This window comes from Biomphalaria glabrata, chromosome 11, assembly GCF_947242115.1.
Source record: "Biomphalaria glabrata chromosome 11, xgBioGlab47.1, whole genome shotgun sequence".
Taxonomy (NCBI): domain Eukaryota; kingdom Metazoa; phylum Mollusca; class Gastropoda; family Planorbidae; genus Biomphalaria; species Biomphalaria glabrata.
The window spans coordinates 15,515,539-15,531,838 of NC_074721.1; the positions used below are offsets into that span (position 1 = coordinate 15,515,539).

The 16,300-nt window shown below is 36.6% G+C and overlaps 1 protein-coding gene across 3 annotated transcripts in view; it reads left to right on the forward strand.

Moving 5' to 3' along the window:
* Positions 1-16,300, forward strand: part of LOC106059838 (sonic hedgehog protein) — a 246,213-nt gene that overhangs the window by 64,813 nt on the left and 165,100 nt on the right. The window contains exon 1 of one of the 3 annotated variants that reach the window (XM_056003737.1): positions 1,171-1,799. The exons of the other annotated variants lie outside the window; for them this stretch is intronic. The gene's annotated coding sequence lies outside the window, so the exon portion shown is untranslated. Of the gene's footprint in view, positions 1-1,170; positions 1,800-16,300 lie in introns of those variants that run through there. 3 annotated transcript variants of the gene reach the window in all.

Genomic DNA, 16,300 nt, shown 5'->3' on the forward strand with positions numbered 1-16,300 from the left:
GAGTGAGTTGATATGGGCTTTGTAAAATTAAACTAGCAAGGTCTGAGGCAATTAGTTACTGGTAATTTCTTATTCTGTTTGATACCAACAATGGAAATTAATCCTTTAGTATTCACATATTTGGCTAAATATGTAGGGTTTGGTCTCATAATGATAATTACACGCTTTATTTTTCCCCACAAAGCATTCTCTGATCACGGTGGTACGGTGGCTGAGCGGTAAAGCACTTGGCTTCTGAACAATATGTCCCGGGTTCAAATCCTGGTGAAGACTGGAATTTTTAATTTTGGGATCTTTGGACGCCTCTAAACTCCAGGTCTAATGGGTACCTGACATTAGTTGGGGAAAAATAAAGGCGGTTGGTTGTTGTGCTGGCCAGAGAAACAGATTACCTTTACATCATCTTCCCTATAGATTAGCACAAGGACTGAAAGGGAAAATTTACTACTTTTTTACTATTCGCTAATCAAGTTGAAACTTAAAACAAATAGGTATTGTACCTATACAAAACAGACAAAAATGAAAAAAAAACAACTAGTTATTTAAATATTGGTAATTAAGGTTAGAGTAAGGAAATAACTTCTACATTACTGAGAGAGATAAGCCTTTTTTTTTAAAAAAAAGAAAAAGATTTGTATATTTTGTTTGGTCTGGATTGTAGGATTCTACTGTAATTTCTGCTGTATGGCACCTCCTCTTTCCGTTGACGTGTAATTAGCCATCACTTCTACCTTTGAGGGACTGATGACCTGAAAGCGTAATGACTCCACATTAAAGGTTCTCATCACAGCCCTGCTTGACACCTATGTCGTCACGTGACATGAGCTTCGGATGGAATCGGAAGGGAGAAAATGGAAGGAGGGTGGAGGCAGGAGTTAAAAGGAGACAGCTCAGCATTTCATTAAGCTCTCCCTCTCTCTCTCTGTCTGTCCTCGTCACTTGATGCTGCAGCAACAAAGTCAAAGGAAAGGGTTAGAAAAATTACACGAACTTGAGGGGGGGGGGAGAGGAAAATCTAGGTGGGGGGGGGGGTGAGGAGAGAAGTAATCACAAAGACGTGAGTAAAAAAAAAAAATCTGATGCTAAATTAAAATGAGTGAAAAAGAAAAACAAATTGATAGCTGGTGGTAGTTGGGGGGGGGGGGGCCGTTATGGCGAGTCTGTGTAAGTGCTAAGGGAGATGGTACTACGGATGGCGAGTCTGTGTAAGTGCTAAGGGAGATGGTACTACGGATGGCGAGAAGTTGGTAACACCATCCGAGTTAGGGATCGGGGAAAGGGGAGGAGAACAGTCCGCGATAACAATTGTTATTCACTGGGAAATGGCATCACTCTTTAAGCCAAAGAGAGACAGACTATGTTTAGAGCCAAGGGGAATAACTGTACTTATAAGAAAAATAAAGCTGTGTTTAATGTGAACTTACAAAACTGTTACTAACAATAGTTGATCCTATTTTATATTCTTAAGGACAACACTAAATTATCCGTCTCGATTTCTTATTTGTAAGGAATTCACTTATGTGAAATTTATATTTTAAAAACTTGATGATTAATGAAAAGATGAAAGTTTTTTAAAGAATTTAATTTACCATAAATGTTAGTTTGAACCCAAGACTACCATTGTTTACCACTGCATTAAATATACCATGCCCGTAGGTTGTGTATAGTGATTCTATATGGCAGCTGTTAAATGTAGAGCTATTTTTTAAAAACACATTTGAAATGTTGTTATCAGTTTTAGGAGTTCTGAAATCTAAGGGGATTGTTCAGACTTCAGAAGGACGGAAGACTTTATCTCGGTAAGTACAAAGAAATCACATATAAGAAATACAAATAGAGGTGATTACTGATTAGCATCATATTTGACATATGTTATAGTACTTGTGCAATGTGCACTATTGGTGAGTACGTACTATGTGCAAGTTATGCATTTTGTTAATGTGATTATAAAGGAAGTTTCTCAAGTGTTATGCATTTTATGCATTGATAAAATTATATATATATATATATATATATATATATATATATATATATATATATATATATATATATATAATAATAATAATTATATATATGCTATATTTGTTTTCAATACATCTTAATTTTCCGTTGGTCTCCCTTGTTTTACATTTGGTCTATATTTAGGTGGATGTGATTATCTACTTAAGCTTATGATAATGGTGACACAAAAGCTATAATGACTTAAATAACTAAATCGCCTATCTAAATTTGAATGAAACCCTTTCTTTACTGAATTAAAACTAAACATGGGAACATGATGCCTGTCTGGATGAATTTAATGTCATCGCTAACATTCCAGGGAAAAAAAAAAACTTGAAAGTTTAATTTCGAGGGGAAAATATTTGTACAATTTTGTTCTTTACTTATCAGAGTTCTGTGGTCTTACAATACTATAATTAGATCGTCTTCAACAGCACAACTTGTCTCCGTTTGTCTTTAAGGGGGATTAATTGGGTTGGTGTGGAATTTAATTTCTAACGGTCGCACTCGTACGCCCATACACAAACTCACAGACATATACTAACATACATGCAAACATATATATATATATATCTTGGTTTAATTATCATTGAGTGATATTTTTCAAAACCTAAATAACTGTAGCTTTACATTTATCTTGTATGATTGATATCTGATTACACAAGTCAATTATATATTTTATTTTAGGCTCTCATTTTATGGCCTATGTAAATCCACTACACTTCCTATTAACTTTATTCCGATTCTTGTTTATAACGATTCTACTTTTAAACATGATAACAAAATGCAGTAAAATTGTTATAATAATCTCGGTCTAATCATGGCCTTTGGCCCAAAAATAACACAAGGCGCTAGTTTTTAAAAACAACAACAGAAACTCTCACACACACGCCAACCAAACACCCAAGCTTAACACAATAACACACCATTTCGATTAATTAATTTCAATTTCAATGAACTGCAATGATCACCCACACATTCAAGTGCTGCTAGGATCAGCTGTAACAGTTTGTAAGCTTGGACTAAGATATAAACAAAAAGTAGAAAGCATACCAACGGAAGGAAGGGTTGCAGACGTGAGTTGAATTCAAACCTCTCCATTATGTTCGCCATTGTTACTCTGCCCACGCAATGCGGAAAACAAAAAGTTGCTTTTAAAAAATTGTTTCGTCTCCTGAGATTCAATGTTCATATTTTTATTTTTTTTTCTTCTTTCTCGTGTTGTTTTTTCCTTAAATAAGCCCTTCATTTTATTCATAAGTAAGTCTCTACCAAGTATAAAAATATTTACATATTAAAAAAATACACATTATGGGAACAAACATGTTCTAATCTATTCCGTAGTTCTACTTTCGTCCTCCCTTCATATGAATTGTATATCCTTTTAATTCATACTCATTTCATATATCATGTTCAATAGAATGTCATAGTACTGTATTAATTAGCTACTTTTGTAATCTGCTGTACTTATGTTGTCTGCATTCTGGTTTCCTGAAACTATCAACTAGATGTTTAACATTTTCAGTTAAGTGTAAATAATGATATGCTAATAATTTAATATGATACAGGATTAAAACGTTTTTTTTTTATTACACTGTGTGTTATTTTAAATTTTAAATTGTTTGTTTTTTTTAATCTAATCTTTATTTTATACATTAAGCGTACGTTTTTTATATTATGAATTGCTTCCCTTAGTTTATTTTAAATATTTTTTATAACAATCGTAACTAGTTAATAAAAGCAAATACACCGATTAGTAGGATTTGTGTAGAATATCTTTTGTGGTTTATATCTGATGTGATGGCTGCCTGGTCGTACGGTTTGCGCGCTGGACTGTCGTTTAGATTTATCGATGGTCCCGGGTTCAAACCCTGCCCGCTCCCATTCTCCGTCGTCCTGCGAGAGGTTTGGACTAGGAAGTAAACTATCTTCAACTCTGAAGGAACGTCAAAAACAAGTCAAGCAAACAAAACAAACAAAGTATGTATTACAAATATTACTTTCAACACTTCAATGGTCTGTAGTGAACAAATTACAGATCATGAATCAATCAATCAGATCTTATCAAGATGTCTATACTTTGTTCAAGTTAGTGTCTTCGGTATAGTTTTTGTTGCTACTGCTGCAAGGATTCCGGAAATCAAATTTCAAATACTAATTTTCCTATTTTGATCGGTAAGGACAACAAAGGAGGAGGGGGGGGGGGAGGTCGTTAATGGCGAGTGGTAAAACGCTTGGCTTCCGAACCGTACGGTCGTGGGCTCAAATCTCTAATTTTTAGGACGCCCCAGATTCCACGTAGCTCTAATGGATATCTGACTAACGTTGGGGAAGTAAAGGCGGATGGTCGGTATGCTGGTCACATGACACCCTCATTGTTCAGGACCTATGACACCTTATTTAACAGAAGCACAAAACAACAGAAGAACACCACTGCCATAGGTTTCAAGGTCAGAAAAGGGGTTACCTTTACTTATTTTTAAACACAAACCGAGACCGATGGATGGAAATACACTGAGAACTACATGGTTACCCTAGTGCCTTCACTGGTGACAATTTTCACTAGATTTTTCACTATTTTTATAAAGCTTGTATCGAACACTCTGTCTGTCGTATTAAACGTTTTTACACGTTAAGTTTAAATTTTAAACAATTATTTCTTGTACCTGACCAAACAAGAATCAATGTTAAAAAATAACGAATTAGATCATTAACTATTGGTTAATAACTTTTTTGTTTGATATCGAACAAGGGAAACAAACCGTACTTGACAGATGTGGTAGTATAAGTTGAATTAGTCCCCATGAGTATGCTTGAACCCTGAGCCGTATGCATTTAAAAAGCGATCACTGTAACATCGACACAGATTTCAATTTCTTTCCCCACCCCGTTTCCTCAATTGGTCCAGACAAGTGATTGGATCATAACGTTGTGAGAAAGATAAAAGCATGAAATAGCGCCACACAAGTGATCGAAATATTTCTCATCGCACAGATTTATCACACACAGACAGAATCTATTTCAAATGTTATCGCATGACTGATTGATACAATTACACTTATTTAAAAAAATACGGGCATCTGTGGTATTTTTGTACAGGTTGGTGTTATACAAATTCGTCGAAGTAGAAACAAGGCTTATGCTAGGGAACAACATCCGCAGTTTAAATTCACCTTGTGGCTTCTCTTTACATTACGTCACACTTTTGTAAAAATGGTTTGAATGCTTAAAATGTAAGTAGTTTCTAAATTGTGATCAGCACAGCAATATGGTTGTAATAACAAACTTGTGATCAGCACAGCAATATGGTTGTAATAACAAACTTGCGATCAGCACAGCAATATGGTTGTAATAACAAACTTGTGATCAGCACAGCAATATGGTTGTAATAACAAACTTGTGATCAGCACAGCAATATGGTTGTAATAACAAACTTGTGATCAGCACAGCAATATGGTTGTAATAACAAACTTGTGATCAGCACAGCAATATGGTTGTAATAACAAACTTGTGATCAGCACAGCAATATGGTTGTAATAACAAACTTGTGATCAGCACAGCAATATGGTTGTAATAACAAACTTGTGATCAGCACAGCGATATGGTTGTAATAACAAACTTGTGATCAGCACAGCAATATGGTTGTAATAACAAACTTGTGATCAGCACAGCGATATGGTTGTAATAACAAACTTGTCAGTGAACTACCCTAGGGGTCATATGGGATCATTTTGGATCCTATGTCCTATCTTATTTATATATTACGTCTGAATCATATATATATATATAATATATATTATTTTGTTACAATTTTTTTAGTTTTACTTACATTTGTTAGGTATCCCTTATTGCCCATCCATAAATTTGATTTATTGATAACCATAACCATTGTCCACCGGTGGTCGATTAATAAAGATTTTCTTTTCGCCGTCTGCGTCTGACCTCGGCAGCGGATTTTCTTTTGGTCTCAAATGCATTTCCCGCGGCCTTCGTGAGTGACCTCCAGCTGTCTCGTTCTGAGGCCACATGCAACCAGGTGCTTTCTTCTATGTCAGCTAAGGCAAGTTGGCGCCTAAGCTGGTCTTTGAAGCGTTTTCGTGGGGCACCACTGTTACGTCGACCACCTTTTAGCTCACCAAAGGACTGCCCATGGCATACGTTCGTCCCCTATATGGCATATGCCCGGCGTAACTGTCGGACCATTATATATATATATATCAACTGAAGGGGCGGTGACCTCTGACCTTACAGATCTTTTAGGTCCTCAGAAGTTTCGTGTGGCCTGTTCAATTAAATTAATTGCGTTTCTCAATATGATTTGGTATCAAATAATAGAAATAGGTTGATGTTCAAAAAGTGTACATATAAAAAACAAACACACTGTTGCTGTCTATATAAAGAAATGACAGAAAAAACAACAAATATTCGACAATTTTAAGAATAAAGTAAGTTGTCTGTTTGGGGCGGGTGGGGTAAAACTTGAATTTTTCAAATTCACAGGGCGATATCAACCCACACACCCATTAAACACAGCTGGTATCCCAGACTACTCGCTACCGGACACAGAGCTTGAACTTGGTTATGGGGGGGGGGGGGCGTCTTTCACCTGGTGATAACTAAAAAATTGTGTCAACACTCATTTGCAACCTTTTCTTCTACTGTCCTTACCCTGTCCAAGTCACGTGACACTAATGGTGGGCTGAACCGGAAAAAGACAAAGATAGCCTTGGTCAAATAACGCCAGGTAGAATAACAAGTAGCCAGCCACACGTGATTAAATGACAAACAAAACAAAACAAAAAAGAATTAGCGTGTGATATTGTCAGCTTTCTCGACAGACACTCGCAGTCAAGAATGGTAGCTCGAATGGGGAAAAAGTTAGGTAGCCGACAAACTATAACGGTAGCCCATACACTATAACGGTAGCCCATAAACTATAACGGTAGCCCATAAACTATAACGGTAGCCCATAAACTATAACGGTAGCCCATAAACTATAACTACTTTCCAAATGAACCGTTTGAGTGAAAATAAAAATTTGACTGTTCTTCGATGGTTATGCTTCGACTTGTATTGGTCTCCTTTTTGACTAGGGTTAGGGGATAGGGGTTAGATCTTCTAGGGCTAGGGTTAGGGGATAGGGGTTAGATCTTCTAGGGCTAGGGTTAGGGGATAGGGGTTAGATCTTCTAGGGCTAGGGTTAGGGGTTAGATCTTCTAGGGTTAGGGGATAGGGGTTAGATCTTCTAGGGCTAGGGTTAGGGGTTAGATCTTCTAGGGTTAGGGGTTAGATCTTCTAGGGCTAGGGATAGGGGTTAGATCTTCTAGGGTTAGGGGTTAGGGGTTAGATCTTCTAGGGCTAGGGTTAGGGGTTAGATCTTCTAGGGCTAGGGTTAGGGGTTAGATCTTCTAGGGCTAGGTTTAGAGTTTTAGAGTACTCTAGAGCACTATTCCGGATTGCATTCTCTCCGATATGCATCACAGGTAAAAGTATGAACAATTTGTTCTGTTTGGTTTGTCCTTCGCTGAGATTATAGTCACCTGTCTGTTCAAATCTTGTCTAGCTGCCTCACCGACTCCCAGAGTGTAGATATATACATGTATAGTGATTGCATTGATCGCAAACAGGATAAACAAAAGACTTTCAAACTAATTTACTAAAGCAGCTCTCAAAACGTACACATACAGACACGATACTAATACAGAAGGCTAAATCACGAAGTAATTAGTATTACCAAATATGTAAGAGATGGAGAGAACTTGATTTAAATGATTAAGTGAATAAAATGTATACTTTTTCTCATTTAAGACATATAATTGTCAACCTCTATAAATCTGTTGTCACGTTAGTCTATCTCAGGTTTTCATATGATGACCAGGGTTATAGTCTATCTCAGGTTTTCATATGATGACCAGGGTTATAGTCTATCACAGGTTTTCATATGATGACCAGGGTTATAGTCTATCTCATGTTTGCATATGATGACCAGAGTTATAGTCTATCTCAGGTTTTTATATGATGACTAGGGTTATAACAGCTGCCTGATAAAATAGTTTGCTCTTCGAACTTATGTCCATATGGTACCAAGTTCGAAATCTACACGCCACTGTATCTTGTAGTCCTGCTAAAAATGTTTGGTTACATCGAAGTACTCGTGCCTTCTGAACAAATACCGGAAACATAAAGAAAGTTTCCTTACATCTTCTGTCATCTAGGTTTCTAGTTTCCTTACATCTTCTGTCATCTAGGTTTCTAGTTTCCTTACATCTTCTGTCATCTAGGTTTCAAGTTTCCTTACATCTTCTGTCATCTAGGTTTCTAGTTTCCTTACATCTTCTGTCATCTAGGTTTCTAGTTTCCTTACATCTTCTGTCATCTAGGTTTCTAGTTCCCTAACATCTTCTGTCATCTAGGTTTCTAGTTCCCTTACATCTTCTGTCATCTAGGTTTCTAGTTCCCTTACATCTTCTGTCATCTAGGTTTCTAGTTCCCTTACATCTTCTGTCATCTAGGTTTCTAGTTCCCTAACATCTTCTTTCATCTAGGTTTCTAGTTCCCTTACTTCTTCAGTCATCTAGGTTTCTAGTTCTCTTACATCTTCTGTCATCTAGGTTTCTAGTTCCCTTACATCTTCTTTCATCTAGGTTTCTAGTTTCCTTACATCTTCTGTCATCTAGGTTTCTAGTTCCCTTACATCTTCTGTCATCTAGGTTTCTAGTTTCCTTACATCTTCTGTCATCTAGGTTTCTAGTTCCCTTACATCTTCTGTCATCTAGGTTTCTAGTTTCCTTACATCTTCTGTCATCTAGGTTTCTAGTTTCCTTACATCTTCTGTCATCTAGGTTTCTAGTTCCCTTACATCTTCTGTCATCTCGGTTTCTAGTTCCCTTACATCTTCTGTCATCTAGGTTTCTAGTTCTCTTACATCTTCTGCCATCTAGGTTTCTAGTTCTCTTACATCTTCTGTCATCTAGGTTTCTAGTTCCCTTACATCTTCTGTCATCTAGGTTTCTAGTTCCCTTACTTCTTCTGTCATCTAGGTTTCTAGTTTCATTACATCTGCTGTGTCACATAGGCTGATCAGTTTCCTTACAGCCTGTGTGTCAAATTGACTTCTCAGTTTCCTTACAGCCTGTGTGTCATATAGACTTCTCAGTTTCCTTACAGCCTTTGTGTCATATAGACTTCTCAGTTTCCTTACAGCCTGTGTGTCATATAGACTTCTCAGTTTCCTTACATCCTGTGTGTTATATAGACTTCTCAGTGTCCTTACATCCTGTGTGTCATATAGACTTCTCAGTTTCCTTACATCCTGTGTGTTATATAGACTTCTCAGTGTCCTTACATCCTGTGTGTCATATAGACTTCTCAGTTTCCTTACAGCCTGTTTGTCAAATAGACTTCTCAGTTTCCTTTCAGCCTGTGTGTCATATAGACTTTTCAGTTTCCTTACAGCCTGTGTGTCATATAGACTTCTCAGTTTCCTTACAGCCTGTGTGTCATATAGACTTCTCAGTTTCATTACAGCCCGTGTGTCATATAGACTTCTCAGTTTCATTACAGCCCGTGTGTCATATAGACTTCTCAGTTTCATTACAGCCCGTGTGTCATATAGACTTCTCAGTTTCATTACAGCCCGTGTGTCATATAGACTTCTCAGTTTCCTTACAGCCTGTGTGTCATATAGACTTCTCAGTTTCATTACAGCCCGTGTGTCATATAGACTTCTCAGTTTCATTACAGCCTGTGTGTCATATAGACTTCTCAGTTTCATTACAGCCTTTGTGTCATATAGACTTCTCAGTTTCATTACAGCCTGTGTGTCATATAGACTTCTCAGTTTCATTACAGCCTGTGTGTCGTGGTTCTTTCATATTATGCTGTCCTCACATCCTTTTATTTCTTTTTTTTTTTTAGATTTTTCTCTTTCTCTCTCTCTCTGTCTCACTCTCTCTCTCTGTCTCTCTCTCTCTCTTTCGCTCTCTCTGTCTCTCTCTCTTTTTCGCTCTCTCTTTCTCTCTCTCTTTCTCCCTCTCTCTCTTTCTCTTTATCTCTTTCTCTCTCTTTCTCTCTCTCTTTCTCGCTCTCTCTTTCTTTCTCTCTTTCTCTCCTCTTTTTCTCTCTTTTTCTCTCCCTCTCTCTTACATCTTACACTGCGTCTAGCAATGCTACTTACAAGTGCAAAGCAAGAAAGCGAGCCATCAGACCGCGATCAAAGTTGTGGTAGCCAAAAAGAAATATATGTCTGAACTTCTCATAACATTTATAATTATTAGTAGCCCTATGGGAGAATTATAGAATCTGATCTATATCTTTGATAAGTCTCCTGATCATTGTGATTAGATGGTTCTCTGTCTCTAGAACAAATCTCTTGTTGGCCTTCACCTACTAAGATCATCATTGCAGGCTTCCACTACGGCATTTCATTGAATGTCTCAGAGCAGATCACTAGGAAGTTCCCGCCGTCAGAGTAGATGAACCAGCGTGAAAATTCACAAATAAGCCGCCAAGGGCTATCATGAGATTAACGCAATACGATAATTACTCTGAATTCCAGAAAGTTTTTACACAAACGTCTACACTGCGCGTCCACACACACTTTATGTACCAGTTTTATATTCGGAAACATTATCAGTACACCATCTGCATACATTATACCCGAGTAGAAGGGTCCAAATCTTTTAACTCTATTAACTAACGTATTGTAGCTTGTTCAACGCAATCGTCCTCGTGTCGAGAGCTTGCACAAAATACCAAGAACATTTAATGATTGGCCATAAAACTTAATGGACGCTTGTGTATTTCTCTGACTTGAGCCGAGGGAACATGGTTTTTAGTACAAGGTTTTAAAACCATTACATAGGTGTGTAACCAGATACATCGGCGTGGTCTGATAGCATTTCTGGCGTCACCGAAGTGTTCAGATGACAGTCTGTTTTTAAACCCGCGCTTTTTTCCCCCCTCCCTTTCTGGCTCAGTATTATAATTTTGGAAGAGTTATTAAAAAACATTAACATGAGGCTCTGACATTGACACTCGTGTCATTAACATGATGACACCGTGGTCAAATGTACAACAAATACAAAGAGATGTGGGGGAGTCTGAAAGCAGAAAGAGGTGGGGGGGGAGGGATCATGCTAAAGTAAGGGTCGGGAAGGGGTGAAGAGAGAGTCTGACATGTTTGAAACGTAACTAGCCTACACACAGGCTCAATATTCACACACGTCTCAACAGTCTTTATGTCACTTTGCATATATATATATATAAATATAATGAGAGTTCTTCGAAATCTACTCCATTTTTAATTGTGATCTTTGTTATATTAAATAGTAAAGTAAAAGTATAGTTCCTCTTTCAAACCTAGGGCAGATGATGTCAAGGTCATCTGTTTCTGTAGCCCACGGTTAACGAGGATGTCATGTGGCCAGCACAACGACCAACCGCCTTTACATTTCCCAAACTAATGTCAGGTACCCATTAGAGCTGGGTGGATGCGCATTAAATAGTCAATTTAAATAGTGAATCGTCTGAGGGGCTAATAAGAGACAATGACATGTAAGATGTGAGATGTAAGATGTGAGATGTAAGATGTAAGATGTTAGATGTAAGATGTGAGATGTAAGATGTGAGATGCTCCAATTGTTTAGTTTCATCCCTCAGTTCAAGGTTCGGTTTCCATTGGGTAAGACATTAAACGTCTGGTTGTAGAATGTTCTAATCAGTTGGATTGACCAGAATTGTACAGTCACTAAGCTCTTTCACATAGTGAGAATTAAAGTATTCATGATTTAAGCAGGCTGTCCTTTTGATGTGATATTTAGCTGTTAACTCTAAATCTATATAATATTTGTAAAAAAAATATGTTTTGTTTTTGTCTATCTATCTATCTATCTATCTATCTATCTATCTATCTATCTATCTATCTATCTATCTATCTATCTATTTATCTATCTATCTATCTATCTATCTATCTATCTATCTATCTAATCTATCTATCTATCTATCTATCTATCTATCTATCTATCTATCTATCTATCTATCTATCTATCTATCTATCTATCTATCTATCTATCTATCTTTCTATCTATCTATCTATCAGTCTGTCTGTCTGTCTTTCTATTTATCTATACATATAAGATGTATACATATAAAAAGGACCACATTTGTGTATGTACCGCCAAGAGCTAGAGAGACGCAATGAGGCTATTAAAGTTTCACATGTCTGTTTGTTCTCCAGCCTCGCACAGGGAACACTCCTGCACACAAATTGTAGAGCAGCGCTCCCATGGAAGGGCGCACACCCATAAAATAGACAATAGATTCCATTTCACCACTCGGCTCTCTGCTTTACACCCCTCGCTGTATAATTTTATGGATGTATTTTTTCCCCCTATGTTCTTTAATTTATAACAATGGATCAAAATCAATAAAAAAAAATGGTGTTACCTCAGAAGAAATGTAACTCTGGATTGTTGAGCTGCATTTCTTGTATTTTCTTTGTTATTTCCCCTGAATTTACTGTCATTCATTCGATTTTAATGCTTGTTGTAAACCTGTAAATGGCTAATAGTAACGTTTCTTATTTTCTCTTTCTACTTTTTGTTTTTCTTTTCCTTTTTTCACAATTAGAAACTTTTTCTATAATTTTCACAAAGACTGGGATCTATTGTTTCGAAATGAAAAATATTGAAAACTGCACAAATTTGAAACATGAAATTACTCTTTGATAAAACGTTGAAAAAAAAATAAATAAAAATAAAAAAAGTACAAACACATGACGGTACAACATACAGGCTTCATAATAAGAACAAAAGCCATATTCTTGCTGTATCAATCTGAAAGGATTCCATGTTTATATGAAGTTATTATAATAAAGGCCAGGTGTTTAACCCTATGACAGATATGGCAAACTGGTGAATGAGCTGGTCATTAGTGCAAGGCTTCAGCCTGCGCTAAATAATTTTAAGAGTGGCCTGCGCAAGCAAAAATGCCTTTATAATATCTCACCCGGATAGCTGCGGACAGCACGGGAATGATTTTGTGAAAGATGGACTCGACATTTCATATGCACGCACTTGTCTTACAAAGTATTTAGGTCACGGATTGGTCTGTTTCAACGACCTGACGTACTGCTCTCCTAAATCTTTAGACTTGAAGTCGTTGCTTATTACTATTTTATTATCATTTATTTTGTATAACAATAATAATAATGATTATTATTTTTTGTATTTTAAATATTATTAGTATTAATATTATTACTATTATATTTAGTATTATTATTGTGTGATAAACGAACTAATATTCATTCTCCGGCACTGCCAGGGTCGAGTTTCTTTTTAGAGAGAAACAAAATGCACTGTAGTTTCTTTAACAGTGTCCGCTGAGGAATTTTCTGGTGATGTGGCAGGTCTGCAGCAATACTGCCCTCTTACGGGCAACGAGAATCTTCTTAGGGTGTTAAGGGCCTTGAACTTATCTGTGAGGTCAATTGTCATTATCCCCTAAGTTGATATAACAACAGGGCGTATTGGTTTCTTAGACAACTTCCATAACAGCTTAATCTAAAAGCTTAGGTTTCCAAAGTATTATTATTATTATTATTTTCAATATTAATTTTTTATTATATTATTATGTTTATTATTATCATCACCATCCAGGCTACCTTGTAGACCTCGATTTCTATGAGGAAGTCGATTTCCACGTCACGTGTTTTTGTGACAAAGTGTAAATTTGCCGGCCTTGTGACTGTCACAACTTCCCCAACACATCTCAGCTGCACGTGCATCTCAGATGCACGTGTCTTTTGGTGCACGATTTGAATTAACGCTTTAACACGTGATGCAGGCAATGCAATCAAGTAACAATTAGTTTTTATCCTTAATTTAATTAAGCAAGCCAGAATATATATATAAATAAAACTAGACCATGAGTTCCTTACAGTTTTCAATATTACCTATCACAGTATGGATCTCTTATATATTATTCAATAAACTGTATAAAGGTTACACTAAAGGTTAGTTATCTAAATTGACTTGCATACATTTGGAGAGCTGGGAATAAGATTAAATAAAATTCGTCAAATTGAATCAGATATATATAGATCATAGTCTATAGTACATTAAAGGAGTATTTTATTTTGCTAGTAAATGCTTTATTTAATCCATATCGGAAAATTCAAAAGTGGAATCCAACTAAATTTTATCAAAATAATACACTATAAAGCTTTTGAGAACAAGGACACAAATCAACGCATAACTCTACACAATTCTTTCTTCTTTTTTTTTTGTCCCCAAAAGGGGAATAGCGGTAATTAGTTTTTTGTGGTCTGTCTGTCCGTCCGTCCTCCGCCCGTCCGTGCCGTTTAGATCTCTTAAACTAAAAAAGATATAGAAAATCTGATATTTTTCCTTTTTTGAAAGAGAAAAATTTATTTTTTTTAAATCAACCATGTAAGTAGTTTTTTTCACATAAATACGCCGTGTTTTACAACTATTCACTATTAATAATAAAAACACAGAAGACTAATTTGTAAGGGAGGTAATTATCTAGTAAATTTTAACACATTTATACAAACGGTTTTTTAGTATTTGTGTCAATTTTTTTTCATTTGTATTACTATCCATCCCAGTGGCGCTACAGCCCATGGAGGGCTCTGGCCTGCTTTAACACATCCTTCCATTCAGATCTCTCCTGGGCATTTCGTCTCCACGCCCTAACCCCAAGCTGCTTCAGGTCTGCTTCCACGTCATCTATCCATCGCATTCGGGGTCTGCCTTTGGGTCGCCTGCCTTTTGGTTTTTGCCTGTATACGATTTTCGCCCCTCTGTTGTCTGACATTCTTTCAAGGTGACCTGCCCAACGTAGTCTGTTCTTTTTTATTTCGTTCACTATTGGTGGGTCTTCATATAATTGATATAACTCATGGTTAGTGCGTGTCCTCCACCCTGTTTCATCCTGTATGACACCATAGATTTTCCTAAGAATTTTTCTTTCGCAAGTGTTAAGTAAATTTTCAGATGTCTTTGTCGGTGTCCGGGTCTCACTTCCATACATTGCTGCTGGTCTTATTATAGTTTTGTATATTATTTTCTTGGTTTTACTTGAAATCATTTTGCTCTTAAGTAAATGGTGGGTGCTATAAAATGCCCTGTTGCCTGCTGCTATTCTTTCCTTTATTTCTGTTAGTAGGTCATTTTTGAAATTAATAGTACTTCCTAGATATTTGAAAGTTTGGACGTTTTCAAATTCGTGGTCTTTGATTTTGATATTTTGTCCCTCTGTTTGATTGTCTCTTGTCTTGTCATTTGTATTACTAAGTTAAATAATTTCTGTCATAGTAGCTACTTACATTTTAAACATTTTCTTAAGAAAAAAAAATCTATTTAGTATGCTTATAAGTAAAATATAATTTAAAACTTCAATTAACAAATTGTGTTTCACGTGGGGCGATCCAGTGATATGATATCCACTTTCGAAATTCACAAGTCTATTTTATCGACGGAGATATGGATGTAGTTGTTGATAGTTCATAGTTTCTTGTATTCTTTGTAAAAAATAATGAAACCTGCTTTATTACCTGCCTGAGCTAGCCACTTCGGGTATCTATTTTCAGTTTGTATCTATACACAAACTCTCTTTGTTTTCTTTCTTTCTTCTCTTTTTCTTAACTTTCTTTATTTTTCTTTCTTTTCACCAACATTTCCTTCCCTTTGCTTTGCCTACTTTTTTTTTCTTTCAGTTTCTTTACCTCTTTGTCACATTTTCATTTCTCTGTCACTCTTTCATTTGGATTTCTCTCTGTTTAAAAACATTATCGTTTAACCTACTTCAAATGGATGCCATATTGACCACACAAACACACATACACACACACACACCGTAGTGGAACACACACACACACCAATGAAAAAGACCAGATAGTTTCATTTCATAAATCGATCTGAAAGCTCGTAAACCTCTCGTCTAGAATACAAGACCCTTTGGTCGCGGAACAGGTTTGACAACTGCCTACAAGTCGGCTCGTCTTCGGGCAACAAACCACATCAATTGGTCCTAAACCACATCAATTGGTCCTTTTTTCATCTGAGAGCCGATTCCGTGATCTGATTGCAGTCTTTTAAAAGCTACGGTTTCATCTCTTTAGCGCTCCCCAATACTTGGGGCGTATAGACGACTCCCCGTGAACCTCCCCCCCTTCCCACCCGATTATTCTTTCTTTCTTTTTTTTTTTTTTTTTTGGCGCCCTCTTCCTAGAATCAGCAAAAGGCGGCACACCAGACGCGAAACTATAAAATATCGC